The 17,658-nt window shown below is 27.8% G+C and overlaps 1 protein-coding gene across 5 annotated transcripts in view; it reads right to left on the minus strand.

The window, feature by feature from the left end:
- LOC105836137 overlaps nt 1-10,479 on the minus strand; it is a 285,642-nt gene extending 275,163 nt beyond the window's left edge. For all 5 annotated transcript variants that reach the window (XR_004962301.1, XR_004962298.1, XR_004962299.1 and 2 more), the window contains exon 1: nt 9,616-10,479. The gene's annotated coding sequence lies outside the window, so the exon portion shown is untranslated. The remainder of the gene's footprint in view (nt 1-9,615) is intronic.
- Between the last annotated feature and the right edge of the window lie 7,179 nt (nt 10,480-17,658).

The following is a 17,658-nucleotide window of genomic DNA, read 5'->3' on the forward strand; positions in this document are numbered from 1 at the left end:
ACGCCACTGTAACGCATAATCTATCGGGCATGGATTTACGCGTAAATCATAAGGCTACAAATTATCACTGATAATACGAGAGTGGCTTTTGTTTTCTCGAAAATCCTTGCGTAACTACAAACCATTCCAATATTGTGCGGTTCTAAACTAACCTCCTCCCTCAAATTTCTCATCGAGAAAATATGTTACATAGACATTTATCTAACCTACAATACCATAGATATCTATACCACGAAGCTTAGGATTTCTAATCTATTTCTATATTTATGGATACAAAATTGAGAATCAGCAATATTCTCGCACAAATTTTAATGTAATAGATTTTTAATATTACTCAGGTAGATATAACATACAGACATTTATTTATAAATTGTAATGTCTTTGTAACTGCATAAAATTGTAACATCTATTTGAATCAGTCTTAATGATAATAAATTAATTATGTTCTGCTTTTATCAAAAGCATATTGTCACAATTTTTATAGCATCCAAAGGCCTCCTTCTTTGCTTTCTTTTGCAACATTTATATCGTATGAGGACGCATTTTTACGTATATATGTCATTATTTTCAATTTTCTACAGACAATATGTCTATTTGGGTAACTTTAAATTAAAATTCTTTGTTAAAAGTTTATTATAATTAGAAAGTATGGTTTTATTAGCCATTTATCTTTCTAAAATTTAGTACAAATAACTTTTTTATTATCTTCTTTTACTTCCCTTAATTAATCAAATCTTTTTCAATTATAACGCATTCTCTTTTTTCTCCATTTCTTTTCTCTCTCTCTTTCTCTCTCTCTCTCTCTCTCTCTAAATTTATTTGATTTTAATATAAAATTTATAATTATATATACTACTTAGAGCTACGATATATTTAAATGCATTTACTTTCATTTTTAGAAGAAAAAGAAATAAAGAAACAGATTCGTATATACTCAAAAGCACAAACAAGTAAAATAATTAGATATTTTTCTTATTCAAAAACTGAATATATATTTGTTTTGTTAAACAATGCTATATATATGTATATACATATATGTATAGGTGGGTAGAGAAAGAGAGCATTGTTTAACGAAAGCTGAAGACATTTAAATGAAGGGATTAATCATGTAATTTCGTATGAAATTTCACTTTCCCAGAATACTGTATCTATTCTGTGTCTTTTCCATTATCTACGCAATTAATATTTTGTACTTGAAAAGTACAAATTGTTATACATGTGATTAGTACATAAATATTAAAGAAAACTTATATTAAAACTTTCAATATAGCTCTATAAACATCATCATAACTTTAAAAATACGTGACGCTTTACGTGAACTTTTTTATTGCAAAACATTTTATGTAAAATTGTATTACTTGATTGACTCCAAACTTAAACGTAGATAAAGTTTAATTTAATATTCACTAACACATTTTTCATAGTAATTAATCTTTTTTTTTGTTTATTTAAATTTAAAGTAGCAAAACGGATACATATATATTTATATATCAGTGATAAGTTAAAAATAAAATTAAAACATAAATTTTTCTTTTACGAACATAAAATGATTATAAAATTAGGAATAAATTATTATTATTAAAATTATTATTAAAATATTCTTAAATGCTATGTAATTATTTAAAGAAATGATTGTTTAAAAATAACAAATACATTAAAGTTATAAATATTTTTTATGGATTAAATAAAAATTGTTTTTATCGATAAAATTATGGCTTAAGTGTGACATTTTCCCGGAATAATTTTTGCAAATCCAAACAATATATCTCCCGTCGCAGCGACGTACGCCTTTTGTATCACAAGTGTCAACCTTTCACGTTTTACGTCAGAACACTATCGCAAGGGCACAGGTAAAAATCGTCAAGCGTCTAGCGATCAATGTCATTCAAGGGATGCGCTAGGAAAATAATAGTCCGCGATTTGACTGATTTATATCACGATCGTGCGCGAATGTGCGCTGTCAGCAATCGTGATGTGACAACGTGATGCCGTAACATAGGAAAAACTTATGCATAAAATGGCTTTAAATAGACAGTGCTTTTAACTTTTTATTTTATTATTACGTTGAATAATTACTGAAATGTTACTGAAATTTTTTTGATAGAATATCTTGAAGTGTTATCTTAATTCATTTTTCTAAATTATTTTTACACTTACGATACTCCTCATATTATATAATTGTTATTGTTATATAAAGAATGATTAATGATATTATAATTAAACACACAAACTATCGATTCAGTTTCACCATTTTTATTAAATAAAAATTTAAAGATCAGAGGATCTTATTAAGTCGGACATAACCATAAATCTTTGTCCACGTTATTTATTAAGAAATAAGTTAAGAAAACGTATTCAGTATCCCCCATTTGTAAATCACAGACACATTTAACTGCTGGCAATTAATTACAAAGTAAATTAAAGCAGACATGAAGTGACCGATTTTTTTTCTCGCTCGAATCGAGTAAGTTTTTATTCGATGATACTCACGGATGTTATACTTTCCCCGTTACAATTACATAATTAAGCTCACATTGTCATTGAACGCGAAGCGCTAAACGAATAAACATCGACAAACAGCGTTTGCAAGAGCTCTTGAGCGTACCAATAATTTACGCGAACGTTCGGTGCTGCCAATTTTATTTAATTAAAGAGTATTCTATTACGTCGCAGACATATCGAAGTATCAGTTATCATTGCAAAGTAGATATTCTCATTAAGTAAAATAACAAATCCAAAATCAAAATATTTCTCAAACCTTCTTAATAATTATATTAGTATGATATGCAACATAACAAGAGAATAAATATACATATACTTATACATTTATGTATTGTGATTTTCTATATGCAAATTGTTCTTGAACTTCCAATTTGAATTTGAATAATTAATGAATTTGGATAACAATTCGAATTATACCTTTTCTTAAGAAAATTTTCAATAAAGATTATATTGTTAGATAATTTTTCTTGGTTTAAAAATTAAGTTAATATTCTTGGATCAATGTAAATAATAAAAATGGGTTATTTAATTGTATTGTACTAATTATTTAATTTCTGCCATAAAAATTATGTATAACATTGTACAAGATAAATTCTGTATATATTAAGGAACATTTTGTAAAACATTTTTAACTATTCTGTTAGTTAACAATAATAAGATTCGATGAAAATATCAAACATGAAGATGAGAGAATCAATCGGTCTATAGCGAATCTTGATATCTAATAATCATTTTTCTGTAAATTTTTATAATTTTCATTTACTATGATTATTACTATAATATTGATAATAATAACCATGTGTTTCTAATAATGCTCATAGTGATTGCAACTTACTATATTAAAATTTCTATTTTGGTTACGATAATCATAATATTATAATTATGAACACTTTAATATACATAGTATAAATAAACTATATTACATAACAAACTATATTAACAACTGTTTTTTTCTCTCGATGCGTGAACTGTACATTCCGTCTAAAAACACTGTTCTTAATCAAAGTCGGAATATCACAAATTATTTTATTCTGATAATATTATTTACAGTTGTAAAATTAAACCAGTAGTAGTATATTTACAAAAAACAATGATATCTTTTGTAAATTTAACAATTCGAATCGATACAATATCCAGTTTCCATGCAATTTATAAAAGAGTTGATAAACATATTTTGCGAATTAAAACATCTCTTGAACAATTTAGGTTATACGTTATAACTTTTTGACGAGTTTAATCTGTTTCCGCGGTTTGCACATCTTTCATCACCCCGAGCGTATAATCTTGGATAGTATATGCTTTTACAGCGCGTTAATTTTAAAATTTACGAAAATTCCCTTTATCTCTTCGCTGTGTGTAAATGTTCGAACGTATACGCGCTGGCAGAGCCATAACTTTTCGCAATAAGCGACGTTACGGTTACTATAACAGCGAAACTGTGCGATTAGTGTTCTGAATTAACTGTACGATATGACGAAACTGGAAGCGCGATAACTCGGCGACATTAAAGACAGAAACGAAAGTTCTTAACGAATGCTATAATAATGATATGAGATTTATAAGTTTGCTTCCGTGTTGCTGCGAACTTCCTAACTGATTCAGACTGGACAATTAATCAAAAATTTATCATCTATTCGAATTAGAAAACTTGTGATGTAAAAAGAATGAAAATACGAATTTTAATTATAGGATAAGGATACTTAATATAATGAGACAACTAATTATTTTATAAACGCAACCAATTTTTAAAATAAAGGTTACTATCTTATGTTAATAACTAATAATCATGAAATGTTAAGTAAGTGACAGCCGCATAGCGCACGTGTATGACCATGTGTACCAAGCTTTTATTTATGTCGCCAAGTTTTTCAATGTACTATTTAAAAAGTTTGTAAATGATATAATTTAATAGCAGTGACTTGATATTTTTTGTTAACATGGTACTAGCATTAAGTATAACTTGTTTATTGGTATTTAATTATTACCTTGTATATTTTAAATTTAAATAATTTCAACATTTGTATAATTTGTGTAGTTCTTAATATAAGATACTAGAAAGTTCCATTAAATTACATTAAAGTACAATACGAAAACAGAAAATCTAGACAAGTACACTTTTTATTTAAAAAAAAACAATAAAAGGATAAAAAAGAAAGATAAAATAAAAAGGATTTTAATTGGAAATGTTTTTCACATTTAATATTCTAATATCAGATTATTTCATATCAAAAACCCAACTGTCCCTTATTAGAACATCTTTTTTAAAACGAACGAATATTTTAAATATGAGAAAAATTATAGAAAATACACTTTTAAATCGTTAATACATTTTAAAGATAAAATTTGAATGTACTAGCTATAAAAGTACATAAAAATTTTAAGTTAAAAGTTACTATTCAAAAATTTTTTTTTAAAGGTGTCTCAAGGCATCTTTACCTTATATTCTGAAGTAATCACATATTATACTAGCATCTACATCTTAAAAAATTATCTTACCTAATATAAAATGAATACCACACACTATTTTGATAAACACAAAATTATTATATTTTCTTGTTTGTCCTTTTACACAAAATTTTTTAATAAATTATATTTATAAACTCTTATATGCGTATGTACGCAATTTATATGAAAATATTAAATTAATAAATAATTATATTTAACACCAAAATCCGCTGTAGACTGAATAGGCAATCTTAACTTTATCTATAAGAAGAGTTTAAAAATTGATAGGACTAAAATTTTGCGCGCTCAGAGAAAATAATCAATGATAAAGATTTTTCTATGAACCCCGAACGCCTTTGAAAATAATAAAATTGTTATACAAATATCCGAAATTTTTATTAAGAAACTATTTTATCTATAAACAAATTTACTATAACGATTCAATATGTTAATATTTATTACATAGAAAAAGATGGCCAATAAATACTGATTTAAGTCTTTTAAAACAGCATGTTTATCACTGACCATTTTGCCATTCTTAAATGCGAATAATTCTAGTCATTTCGTCATTTATTACTCCCTTTTTGTCTTTTATTTAAAAATATTAAGATTCTATCTGGGTATTAAGATTCCTATAACATTCTAAAACATGAATTTTAATACAGAAATGTCGAGATTATAAAAATTTTTAAAAAGAAAGAGTTTAAAAGGAGTTTAAAAATCTGTAAACTGTTCTGTTTTAAAAATTATGATTTCGACATTTTCATATTAAAATGTATGTCTTAAAATGTTATAAGAATCTTGATATTTTTTAATAAAAGAGAAAAGAGAAACAGTAATTGCTTCAAATTTTCCTAAAATTATACTGGTCAACAAAATTAGCGCATTCAAAAATTTGTGTCAAAATTTTGCATAATTTTAAATAAGTATAACATCGCGAAAAATCATTTTTATTTGCCAAAATGTATTTCAAAGCTTGAACTCTCTACTTTCAGATGAATTTTAGCGATTTTAATTGTCTTTTTTTCACAAAACAGCACAATGATAAAGCTTAATCCGTCAAAATAAAAATTTTTATGTAATTTTGCTGCATTGCACCTGCTGTGGAAAAAATCGCGAAGACTTTCTGCTACTTGCATTTTACAGCGTGATCTTTTCTCTTTATTTTGAGTGGCCGTTCATCGCTGTGCGATTTTTTTTGACCGAGTTATCGATGTTTGAATAAAAAGTGGTCACTTTGACTTTGATCGCTTACAACTCGTGAAAAATTATTGCATTTTTATTTTCCAAAAAGCATTTTAAAGTTTAAACTCTCTACTTTCAGATGAATTTTGGCGATTTCAATTATCTTTTTTTTTCACGAAACGGCACAATGATAAAGCTTGACCCGTTAAAATAAAAATGTGTATGCAAGTTTGCTGCATTACACTTGCTGTGGAAAAAATTGCGAAAATTTTTTGTTACTTGCATCTTTCAGCAGGATGTTTTCCCTGTATTTTCAGTGTCTGTTTATCGCTGTGCGATTGTTTTTTTGACCGAGTTATTGCGATTTTAAGAAATAATAATCATTTTGATTTTCATCGCTTATTACTCGTGAATAAATCAACGTACAGCGCTCCACAAAAAAACAATAGAAAGTTTGCACTTTCGAATATACTTTTTTCGTAGATTCACTTTTTCTAACAAAAAATCACATTAAAAAGATTACGTAAAAAATCGTATATTTTACGGTTTTTACTTAATTCAATATATTGTCGTGAAGAAAGATCCAATCACACCGCTAAAGCAAAATTTTATAGTACGACTACTCTTCAGTAATAAACACTAACATTCTTTGATTAATTGCTGCTTGTAAACGTTCTCATATGTGTATGCACCTCTCAATAATGTTCTGTGGAATTTCGTGCGAAATTTGCCTAAACGTTTTTTCCAACTTATCAATTAATATTTGAAAGTGCAATTTTTCAGTTTGCCATTGTTTTTTTGCGGAGCGCTGTACGTTGATATATTCACGAGTAATAAGCGATGAAAATTAAAATGACCACTTTTTTCTTAAAATCTCAATAACTCAACAAAAATTGCAGAACGATGAATAACCGCTCAAAATAAAATGAAAAGATGCCGCTGTAAGATGCAAGTAACAAAAAGTCTTCGCAATTTTTTCACAGCAGATGTAATGTAATAAAATTGCATAAAAAATTTTATTTTAACGGGTCATTGTGCTGTTTTGTGAAAAAAAAAGATAATTGAAGTCGCCAAAATTCATCCAAAAGTTCAAGCTTTAAACTGCTTTTTTGGAAATTTAAAATGCGATAATTTTTGCAGTAATATACTTATTTGAATTATGTAAAATTTTGACACAAATTTTCATATGTGCCAATTTTGTTGACCAGTATATTTTATAAAATAAAATAATACGTAATTTATAACGTAATTATGAATAAGATTACATTATTGCGAATAACAATAAAAACTATATAAAAAGTTAAGGGTTTGCAAATATATTATAATAACCGAGATTAATGCAAACATAAAAGTCCATGATGTGTCTTTGTAGACTTTGATACTTTTCCTTGCTACAATAATTTCTTTGGCCTTTGCGCTAGAAAATTGATTTTACTATCGCCCCGCGCGTTCATTATTACGAAATCTGTACTCGGTAAAAGTTATACTTGAATTACGCGGAATGATTTCTAAGGACACGCGAACCCACGGCTGCCTCTGACAATGTCGTTATCGGTAACAATTCCAATTTACCGGTGCCATTTGGCCCGCTCGATATCGATCGAAAGAGCCCCACCTTCATTCCTCCCTCGTTCTCCTTAGAAGTCGTTTTAAATTGAAAAACTGGAGTATGCGGGGCCCAAAAGACAAAGAGGCGAGCGAGTGCCCGCCGTACGGCCGATTTGTGGATCCGACTTTCCATTAGCGAAATAGCATTTTCTCTTTCAGTCGATCGGTCGGTCAGTCGGTGGGTTGGTCGTCACTTTCAGGCACTCTCCTTGCACTCGTGTATTTATTCTGCAGCCGACAATATTAAAAAGTCAGAAATCTAAAAACTGGATATAATTCCTCTTTAATAATTGATGCAAGGTTGTGTCACGTTTTCTTTCAGCTTTGTATTATATGTATAACAATTTTTTCCAAAATGCGTTGATAATCCCGTGAGCATTTAAAAAGATTAGATTTCTGTCAATTTTTTAGCTTAAAATAAAACACAGATTGTGCGACACGAATAAATTATAAATAAGCTGCTGTCTTTAGACAACAAAATGTCCAAATATGTCTAAAGTTGCAGCATTAGATATCTTCAAGATGTCATTAAGATATTTCTAAAATGTCTGTAAAATAATATACTTTTAATGTGTCTAAAAATGTGACATTTGTGAAACGTTTTACAATTTACGTCCAACACGTTCTACGACACGTGTTGTCTAAAATCAAAGTTAATATAAACTTATCAAAATATGAAAATTATTAATCTAAAACAGATTATTTCCAATTTATTATTTTGTATAATAGAATAATTTTTAAAATGAAATATTTTAGCAAACTAATAATCAGATAATGAATTATTAAAAAAAATATTAAATTTTTACTGTATATATGTTCATAAAAAAATTAACTGTAGTTAGACTGATTTTTTACTTTATTAATGTTATTATTAATATAGAAATTATACTTTATGCTTATGCAGTGATTCATTTGTGATGAATAAATATTAAAGTCATGTATCACGTATATTTCATTATAGTGACAGAAATTAACAGTGTTTTTATTTAGATTTTATAATCCTCTTTATTCATTTCTGCTTATTACACTATAATAATTGTTACTATAAACTGTCAATATAACGCTATTAACATAAAGCCCTGCAGATGCACTGCTCAAAGGATTAATTAAATGCTATTACAGAGAGGACAAAAGTAGTATGAATTTTGCGTCATTAATCACGCAGACATAATATTGTATAAATTTACAAGAGATATTGTTTAATTATGTTGTTTAATGGTAGAGAATGGCGTAAATCAAATTTTTAATTATAAATCAAATCATCAAATAAAACTGTATATTTTATTTTTACAAAGAATAACCGTCCCAAATTCGTGACTACGTTTCATATAACGAGATTCTTTAACTAATTTACAATCAAACTTTTCTTAAAAATGTAATCAACAAACATCTTTTTGCATTTCTATATTCAAGATTAATTAATTTTATAATCTAATTTTACTGATCTGATATTTATAAATGCCTTTTTTTAATAAAAACCGTCTTAAGTTAAATGATAAATAATATTGCTATACTTTACTTTAACATTCATATGATTAATTGGAAGAAATTCCCAAATCTGAGTTGAAATCTTTAACTTAAGTATTATTGAGTTTAATATTAAACTCAATTATCTCTAAGTAACTGTAAAATTAAAGATGTTGAAAATATATTATTTATATATTTTTTAAAAATTAATTCTAGATTGTTCAAAGATTTTCATTTAAAGTACGAATTTTATATTACATTTTATATGCACTTTTTGTCAACTTAATTAAAACTTGAGTTAAAAAATCTAGCAATAACCAACTGAAATTATTCTGCACTATTCTCCCCGGTCTTCCAAAAAATTCGTCCTTTGAAGTAAACACAAAAATATTTTTTTATCTTACTCACCTAACTACTCTCAGTCTAGCAGAGACGCTCGAAGTCCTTCATTTCGCCATGACAAATCCGCGGGCAACGTTGGAGTTATTTGTCCGTATGTTCACATTACACATACATCTACGGATGCACTAAAAGTTCCTAAATAATTAAAAATCACCGACTGGAAAAAGTCGTTCCTCTCACATCACTTAATTCTGAAACACACCCGCGTAACTTCTGATACAGTTTCTCGCCGATGAGACGCCGCTTCGCTGTTACATGATCGATGTAGATTTTCAACGAATGAATATCATTTCGATCGAAAAAATCGACAGAAATTAAAACAGGGAAATAATAAGTTTTCATAAAATTCTTACGCCGAAATTAATGAGTCCTCGCATTTACATTCCGATTGGTCCCAATTTCTTTTGCGTTTACCATCACGTTTTTATCTGTATATAATAATGAAATTTAATCACATCTTTTCCTTCGATTCTCACTGCACTTTTTAGAAGTTAATTTCACATCGAAGTCTCGGAATCGCAGTATACCCGCATACTTTCGATTGTCGATTTTTCCAGCACAATCGTGCCACTCTATTCTATTATATTTTGCGTCCGATGCGTGCACTACATACGCTGATCACACGATTCTCGTCGCTCGAAAGATTTCCATTTAAGTCGCCGATTCTATTTCCACGATGGAGAACCACCCGCTCCAAAACCGTGCGCGCCGAGGATCGGGCGGTGACTGAAAGCGTCGCGCGGTCTCGCGCCCTGCATTTCTATCCTACTCCATCCGGCTCTCACTCCCTCTCTCATGCTCCCCTTTGCCCTCCTCTTGGCGCACGTTCTCTACTTCTCTCGCTTGCGCTTACAGGATAAGGAAGAATGTTCCTCGCAGCTTCCCTCTATCCGCTATTTCATCCCCGTGCAGGTTTAACTCTCTTTCTCATTTTTCCTCTCTCTCCCTCTTCCTCTTTTTCTATCACTTCTTCTTCTTCCCCTCCTTCTCTCTCTCTCTCTCTCTCTCTCTTCCCCCTTCTACCTCTCCCTCTCTCGGTCTCTCCTACCTCTTCATTATTTCGTCATCCTTGTCTTACGCACACATTGTTCGTTCCGTTTCATCTCTCGAAATATAACTTTTCTCTCATCCTTGTCTTCGTTTATCTACTCGCACAGCATCCCATACGCACATATCCCTCTTGCTCATACCTTAGTCTCATCCCTTCGCGTCCGGTGCACGCGCGAGCATCCAACGCGGAGTGCCACGCCTACCCCTTCTGTGTACGTGCCATTGATGCGAGAGGGAAACTTAGCTTAGTCCCGAGCTTTCGCGACAATCCGGCTTTTTCGTTAAGCGTAAGTTTCGGCGAGTTTACTGCCTTGATTATGCGCAAATCTTGGAATATGTCATGTTATCGTAAATAACTCTTTACAAAAAACATAAATTTTATTAATTGTAATTATAATAACACATTGTTGTTAATGTAAAAATTAATGCAAAATTGGAAACCAAAAGCTGAAGACTTTGAAAGTCTAGCTAAGAGTTCAGAAACTAAGGATTGAGATATATTTTATAGCTTACAAGTTTAGAATTGTATTGTACAATATATTCAGAACTGTGAAATATCAGGATTTACATGCTGAGAAATTTACAATCGAGATTACATTTAAATTTTAAATTAGTAATAAGCATATGCTAATTGTTATTATCCCGAATATATTCTTTACACATATTTTCTTCTATTTGTGCAAGAAAAATGTTTTCCTTTACTCTTGACATAGTTATGAAAGTAAAAGCAGCAATGACATTTTAATTTTTCTTTTATAAAGTTTTATAAAGTGATGTAAAAGAATTTTGTGACTGTCATTTATTCAAATATGCGGGAACAAAATCTTAGAACAAAATTAGATTATTCCAATCTCAATTTTCTTTTTTCGCAATCATTTAAGATAAGGAATTCAATAAGTAAACGTATACAAACATAATTTTATTATGAAATATTTGGAATATTTGTTGCATTTTTGCATGCACATAAAATTTATATAAATTGAAATTGAACATAGTTTTAGAAAATATTATCTGCCAAAATAAAAATAATTTCTAAAACAATAATATATTGTTCAATTGTTATAATGATATTGACTAAAAAATGCAAGATTGTAACAGTGACATTTTAGGTTTTTTTAAGTTTAATAAAGTGATATAAAGGAATTTTATCACTGTTATTTATTCAAGTATGCGAAAATTTTAGAACAAAATTAGAGAAATAAACACACATAGAAAAAAAAGTAATATAGCCAATAATATATGTAATTGCGGACTGCCAACTACATAAAATACTCAATACAATAATATTTGCTATTAATCCAAGTACAATGTTGATACTGCAATAGCATATATTATTGTATTGAATATATCTGTAGTTGGCAGCCCGCAACTACATATCTTATTGAATATATTATTTTTTTTTTAGTGCACACACAATTTTATTATTTTTATGTTGTTTATAAAATAATTTTTTAATTCAATGTATAAATAAAGAACTAATAAAATTGTTATTTTTTTACAGAATTTCTATAATAATTAAATGTATTTTAGTAATATACGTCAAATAGACCAGAAGATAAACGTTTAAACTAAATGCAGCTTATTGTTAGTATATTTTTTGAATAAATTATATCTACGTAATTAAAATAATAAAAGAAAAATAAAATAAAATTTTTAAAATATAAAAATTATTGACACATATTCAGAAAATGTAATTTATCTACAAGCAACAATTATATTATTTAAAGAATATTTTTGAAAATTACTTTTTCTTATTCTTAATTTATTTTTGATTGTTTTTTTTTTTAATCTGCAGATTTCAAAACCTTTTAACCGTGAATATTAAAAAGTGCAGTTATTAACACTCAAATGAAATTTTTGATAAAGAAAATTTCAATACAAAAATTACTTAAAGAATAAATTTTTGCTAATATATACTATTTTGAAATGCCCTGTATATTAAATAGTTTTTGAGGTGATATGACACTACCACTCATAAATGTCACTTGAAATCAATTTTTCGACATCGACACGTCGGCACTTTTGCTTCCGGTCGATGCTCCACAGAAAAAAATGGAAAAGAGAGGGTTGGTTGGTTTCTGGAAATTCTACCAATAGATATCGACACTAGGAGAAAAGTGTAATAAAGTTCAATTGCAAATTTTATGAAAAGAAACAAAATAAAATTTGTTTAAAAAATTTGTAAAGCATAATTTAAATATTATATATTTTTCACGATTAATATTAATTTCAGAATTAACTTAAAATGAACATTTAAATATTAAAATTTTTTTACGTTTTGTTATAAAAGATTAAAATAGAAAATGCATTTCTTTCTTTAAAATAAATAGCATGATACTTATATATATAAATTCTTTTTATGTATTTGTGCATGTGGAATTTCTTAGATAATTAAGTTAAAAATAATTAAAATTAATAATTGTTTATTTTTAATAAACCTTTCTCATTGAATTACAATTATATTTCTATAAAATTATTTTAAAATATCCAGTTTTTTATTGTAAATCTATAACTGAATCTGATCAAAAAGTCTAAAGTAATAATATTAATAATACAGAATTAAATTGATTTCATTTATTATTAAATAATTATTCAGTGTATATATACAATATTTTGATTCACGGAAAGACTCTTTCTAAAAACACATTTTTTAAGGATTTTTTTTTAATTATAGTACGTTAACAAAGTTAAAAGAACTGTTATAAGTATGTGCATAACGAAATAATTAAAAAATATACACAATCTATATATAGTTATGTTAATTTCAAAATACTATCGATATATAGTATATAATAAATTCTTTAGAAGTAATTAAAATTAATACAAAACTGATAGTTACTTTTACTTCAGAGAAATTATTCTTTTTAAATTTTCAAACTTGGAGGAAAAATTCTGCTGACATTCATATCGGCGAATAGTATTCGCTTGAACCTAGGATAAATCAGACGCGGGTGTCTACTTAGGGCGAAGCCGCATGCCGACTACGGTCGACTATGAGCGATGACGTAACGCATAGTCCTTCGAGAGATGGGACTGCAGTTGAACAACATCTTAATGGTGTAACACTCAAGTTGAGATAGGTCAATGCGCGGATGGGTAAAATACATTGGGGTCGCGATAGAACGCGTCAACCTAATGTTTTTGTTTCAATACGTGTAATCAGGAACGTGTAACATTCTAAGGATTTGATTCGAGATCGCTATATTCGAACACGTATTTTGATAAGAAATAAATTTAATATCAGCAGAATATATGATAATATGATTAAACTGAAAATAAAATTGAACTAGAGTATACATATTATGCGAATGTTATAAATTTAAAATTGTAATTTTTCTATTCTTACTTTATTACCATTTCCATCAACTCCAATTAACTTTCTATTAAATTAATTGTTGAATAAGTTAACCGGAATTGTTCAAAGTAGACCTTAGAAATATATTGTGTTCTTTATTTGTAAAATTAATTGTAAAATAAAGTTTTCTTTTAGCACTTAGTTAAATAAAAATATCAGCAAACTTTAAACTTTCTTGCAAATATTTTATAAATAAATCCTTTTTTTCATTGCTTTAACGAGATTAAAATATTTCCTTAATAACATTATTAATATTAATGGCAATTTTTATGGTTTACAGCATACATGAAGAAGATACGCGTGAAATAAAATAGACCCAGTAGTAAAAGCAAAGATTTGTCAGACGCATTGACTTATACGTATATCACTATATAAAATTCCGTAAAATATAGTTGCACATATTTTAATAAAACTTTTAAAGATAATTTAAATTTATTTTTATCTCTTTATTTCGATAATATTGATATTTGCATATAAATAAGCCAAAAAATTTGAAAATTAATTTGGATTTAATAATTAATTGGTTTAATCTAATTTATTAATTGCGCTTTTAAAAAATTATACGTATTATAAACTTAGTATTATTATAAATGATGAACTTGTGATTTTAGTTGTATAGTTTTTACTTTTTACATAAATGTTGTTTTTCTACTAGCTTAATATACATATAAGTTGGCTCTATTGTATGTTTTCGACGTCATTTTTACAATATTCTTTTAGGACTATTCTTTTTGTCAAAATATTAATTCTTCAAATATATATAATATATATTTTATTAATAGTGATAATTAGAAAGAAAGAGATAAAAAAAGAGAGAGTATATTTTATTTTTTTAATAGCGTTGCGATATATGTATTTATCTTAAATTGAGAAATCGTCAAAAAATCTCATGATTTTATTTTCCTTTAACACTAGTTTCTATATTGAGCAAATTGCCATGTACATTTAAACCTCTGCTATTGTGTAGCGTGTTATCTAATATCGGTATTATCACTGGAACATGCCATGTTTGTTTGTCGCACCTACTGTACTCCTTTATCAGACGTACATGCTTCTCGAGGATATTATAATTATGACTATTTTAGAAATTCGTGTCGAGATAACAGACTAACTAACCGTGACAAGATTGTCTTTGCGCAAAACTGTATTCTGGAAGAGACTTGCGCTTATCTCTCATTCCAATTATCAATACTATCGTTACAAACGTGTACAGAATGTCGATACAACTAATACTTACAATATTACTATACTTTATTATTCTTAAACAAACTTGAAATAAATATACTTTGTAAATAAGCAGATATCTTATTTTAAATTTATCATATACATTAGTCTTAAGACATATAGTTATTAATATAATTTATTTTATGAATTAATTATTCCGGCTTCATGTAAAAGTTATGATTGTGATTCATAACAAATACAGTTCACATGAACTGGAGATTGTAAAAATTCATACAAAAATTATTATTAGGCACTAAGAACTACCTCGACCACGAAATGGTATTTCTTTTAAAATTTATAATTTTAAACAGTGGTTTTAATTGTTTATTTTTATTTTATATTTATAAAATTATCTCGTAAAACTTTATATTGATACAAATTTCTCGTAATTTTTCTTTAAATTGTTAAACAAAGTATCACAAAATTCGAATATTTAACATAATATAAACACTTCGACATATATCGTAATTTAGAATTTATCGTACAACCTCATGATTCCGTGCATTCCATAAGATAACATAGTTTGTGTCAGAAAGTTAATCTCCCTATATAATTGCACGCTTGAAATTTATTCATAGACTCTCAAATCGATATATATCCTTATATTTTTGATCTATGATTATATGTTAAACAAATATTTTATTTATTTTTATTATACTTCACAGTTATTTATATATTCTCCATTTATTTATATGTAAAAATTAATTAAATATAAAAATTATATACGTAGACAAGATTATTTTATAATCTTATAACACTACAATAATTTCATACGACATTACTCTATAAATTCGAATTATTAATAAGCATAAATTTCTAGAGTTTATTTGAATTGTTGAAGAGAGAGATTTTTAAATAGAATTTCTGTCAACGATTTCTTAATTTTGTATTTATTAAAAGATTGTTCGTCCCAAGCTTTCGTGTTTGTGTAAACTATAAACATTCAAAAATTGGATTTAATAAACTTCTGCAACTAAAAATTGTCTTTTGAAAGTATTGATATATCTTTAGGCCTAGTATGTTTCACGATTAACGTTTCACAGATCGTCTTAGAGAACTTCTGTTAGTCGCAATGCTATGCAAAGTATTTTCAATTTCGACGCGTACGTACATGCGGATACGGCTGCGGTTTCGAGGTCGTGTGCCTCTTTTCATGCCTATCTACCTTCTTTCTTCCTACGGAGGTTTCCCACATCGGCGGAAAACCTTCTGTCTGCGTTCTCCCGTTCACTTTATTACGCTGCAGACACCCCGAAGAATGAATACCTCGCGCGCCACTGCTCGCATCTGACTGGTGCATCTCTCTATGCCTGTACATACAGGATGCCTGAAAATTGGTGTACTCTGTCTTACAATGAGACTATTTGAAAGCAAATTTACGATTCGTTAAAAAAGTCAACAAAACTGCACTCAACGCACGCAGTTGCTAAGGAAATATTCAAATATTCATTGAGAAGACAGCCATATAATCAAGAGGATTAATATTGCAAATAAGCAATACGTTCCCAATAATCAACAGTATGACAGATGACATGTACCTACGATCAATAAGTATGCGTTCATTGTCGAAATTGGATTACCCATGATAATAGTTCCGTGGAAACACTTCAACTAACACAATATTCAATATTATCTCAGACGAATGTTTGACGTGAATACATTAGACGAACAAGTTTTTATGTTTTTACATAAATTTATGCAAATTATTTTCAAAGTAATCTATACACTTTTTTCGATTACATAAGTATATATTTGTTTTATATTTATATAAGATAAATTTATTTGTAATTATACACGTACATATCAAAAACTAAAAAATATCTATTTATATAGAAATTTTAATAGATTTTAATTTGCGATATGTAAAAATATATTTACTACAGATAATTATTCTAAATTAAATATTAACTATCAAAAATATACTGTACTGTTAAATTTTTCTTTGATATCAAGAATAATTGATTTCTTCCAATTAAATATAATATTTTAACAAAATTATTTGTCATAAGATTAATTTAATCACGTTATTATGAAGCATGCATCAAATAAAGATTACCATCTTCAGTCATGAAGGACAGACTTGGGAGAGAGAATTTAATCTTAACGTAACTTTTAACTGACAAGTTATTTTTTTATTTATGTGTCTTAACATAAATGAATTAATTTACATGAGCATTCTATTAAGCTTTAATTATAAATCGTAAAAGTATGAAAATGCTAAGACTGAAGTCATTCTTCTCGTAGCTATTACTAACGTGACCTACAGAAATTGCGAACGTGATTAGAACAAGCCGTTAAGCGACGATATTATTAATAGCGATACGAGCTACCTACTGCGCGTAATGCAATTATTCTTCTCTCGCAAACGCTTCGTATACTACGTATACACATATATTTGAGCGTTCGTATAACAGTGGGTA

The sequence above is a fragment of the Monomorium pharaonis genome, chromosome 2 (assembly GCF_013373865.1).
Source record: "Monomorium pharaonis isolate MP-MQ-018 chromosome 2, ASM1337386v2, whole genome shotgun sequence".
Lineage (NCBI taxonomy): Eukaryota > Metazoa > Arthropoda > Insecta > Hymenoptera > Formicidae > Monomorium > Monomorium pharaonis.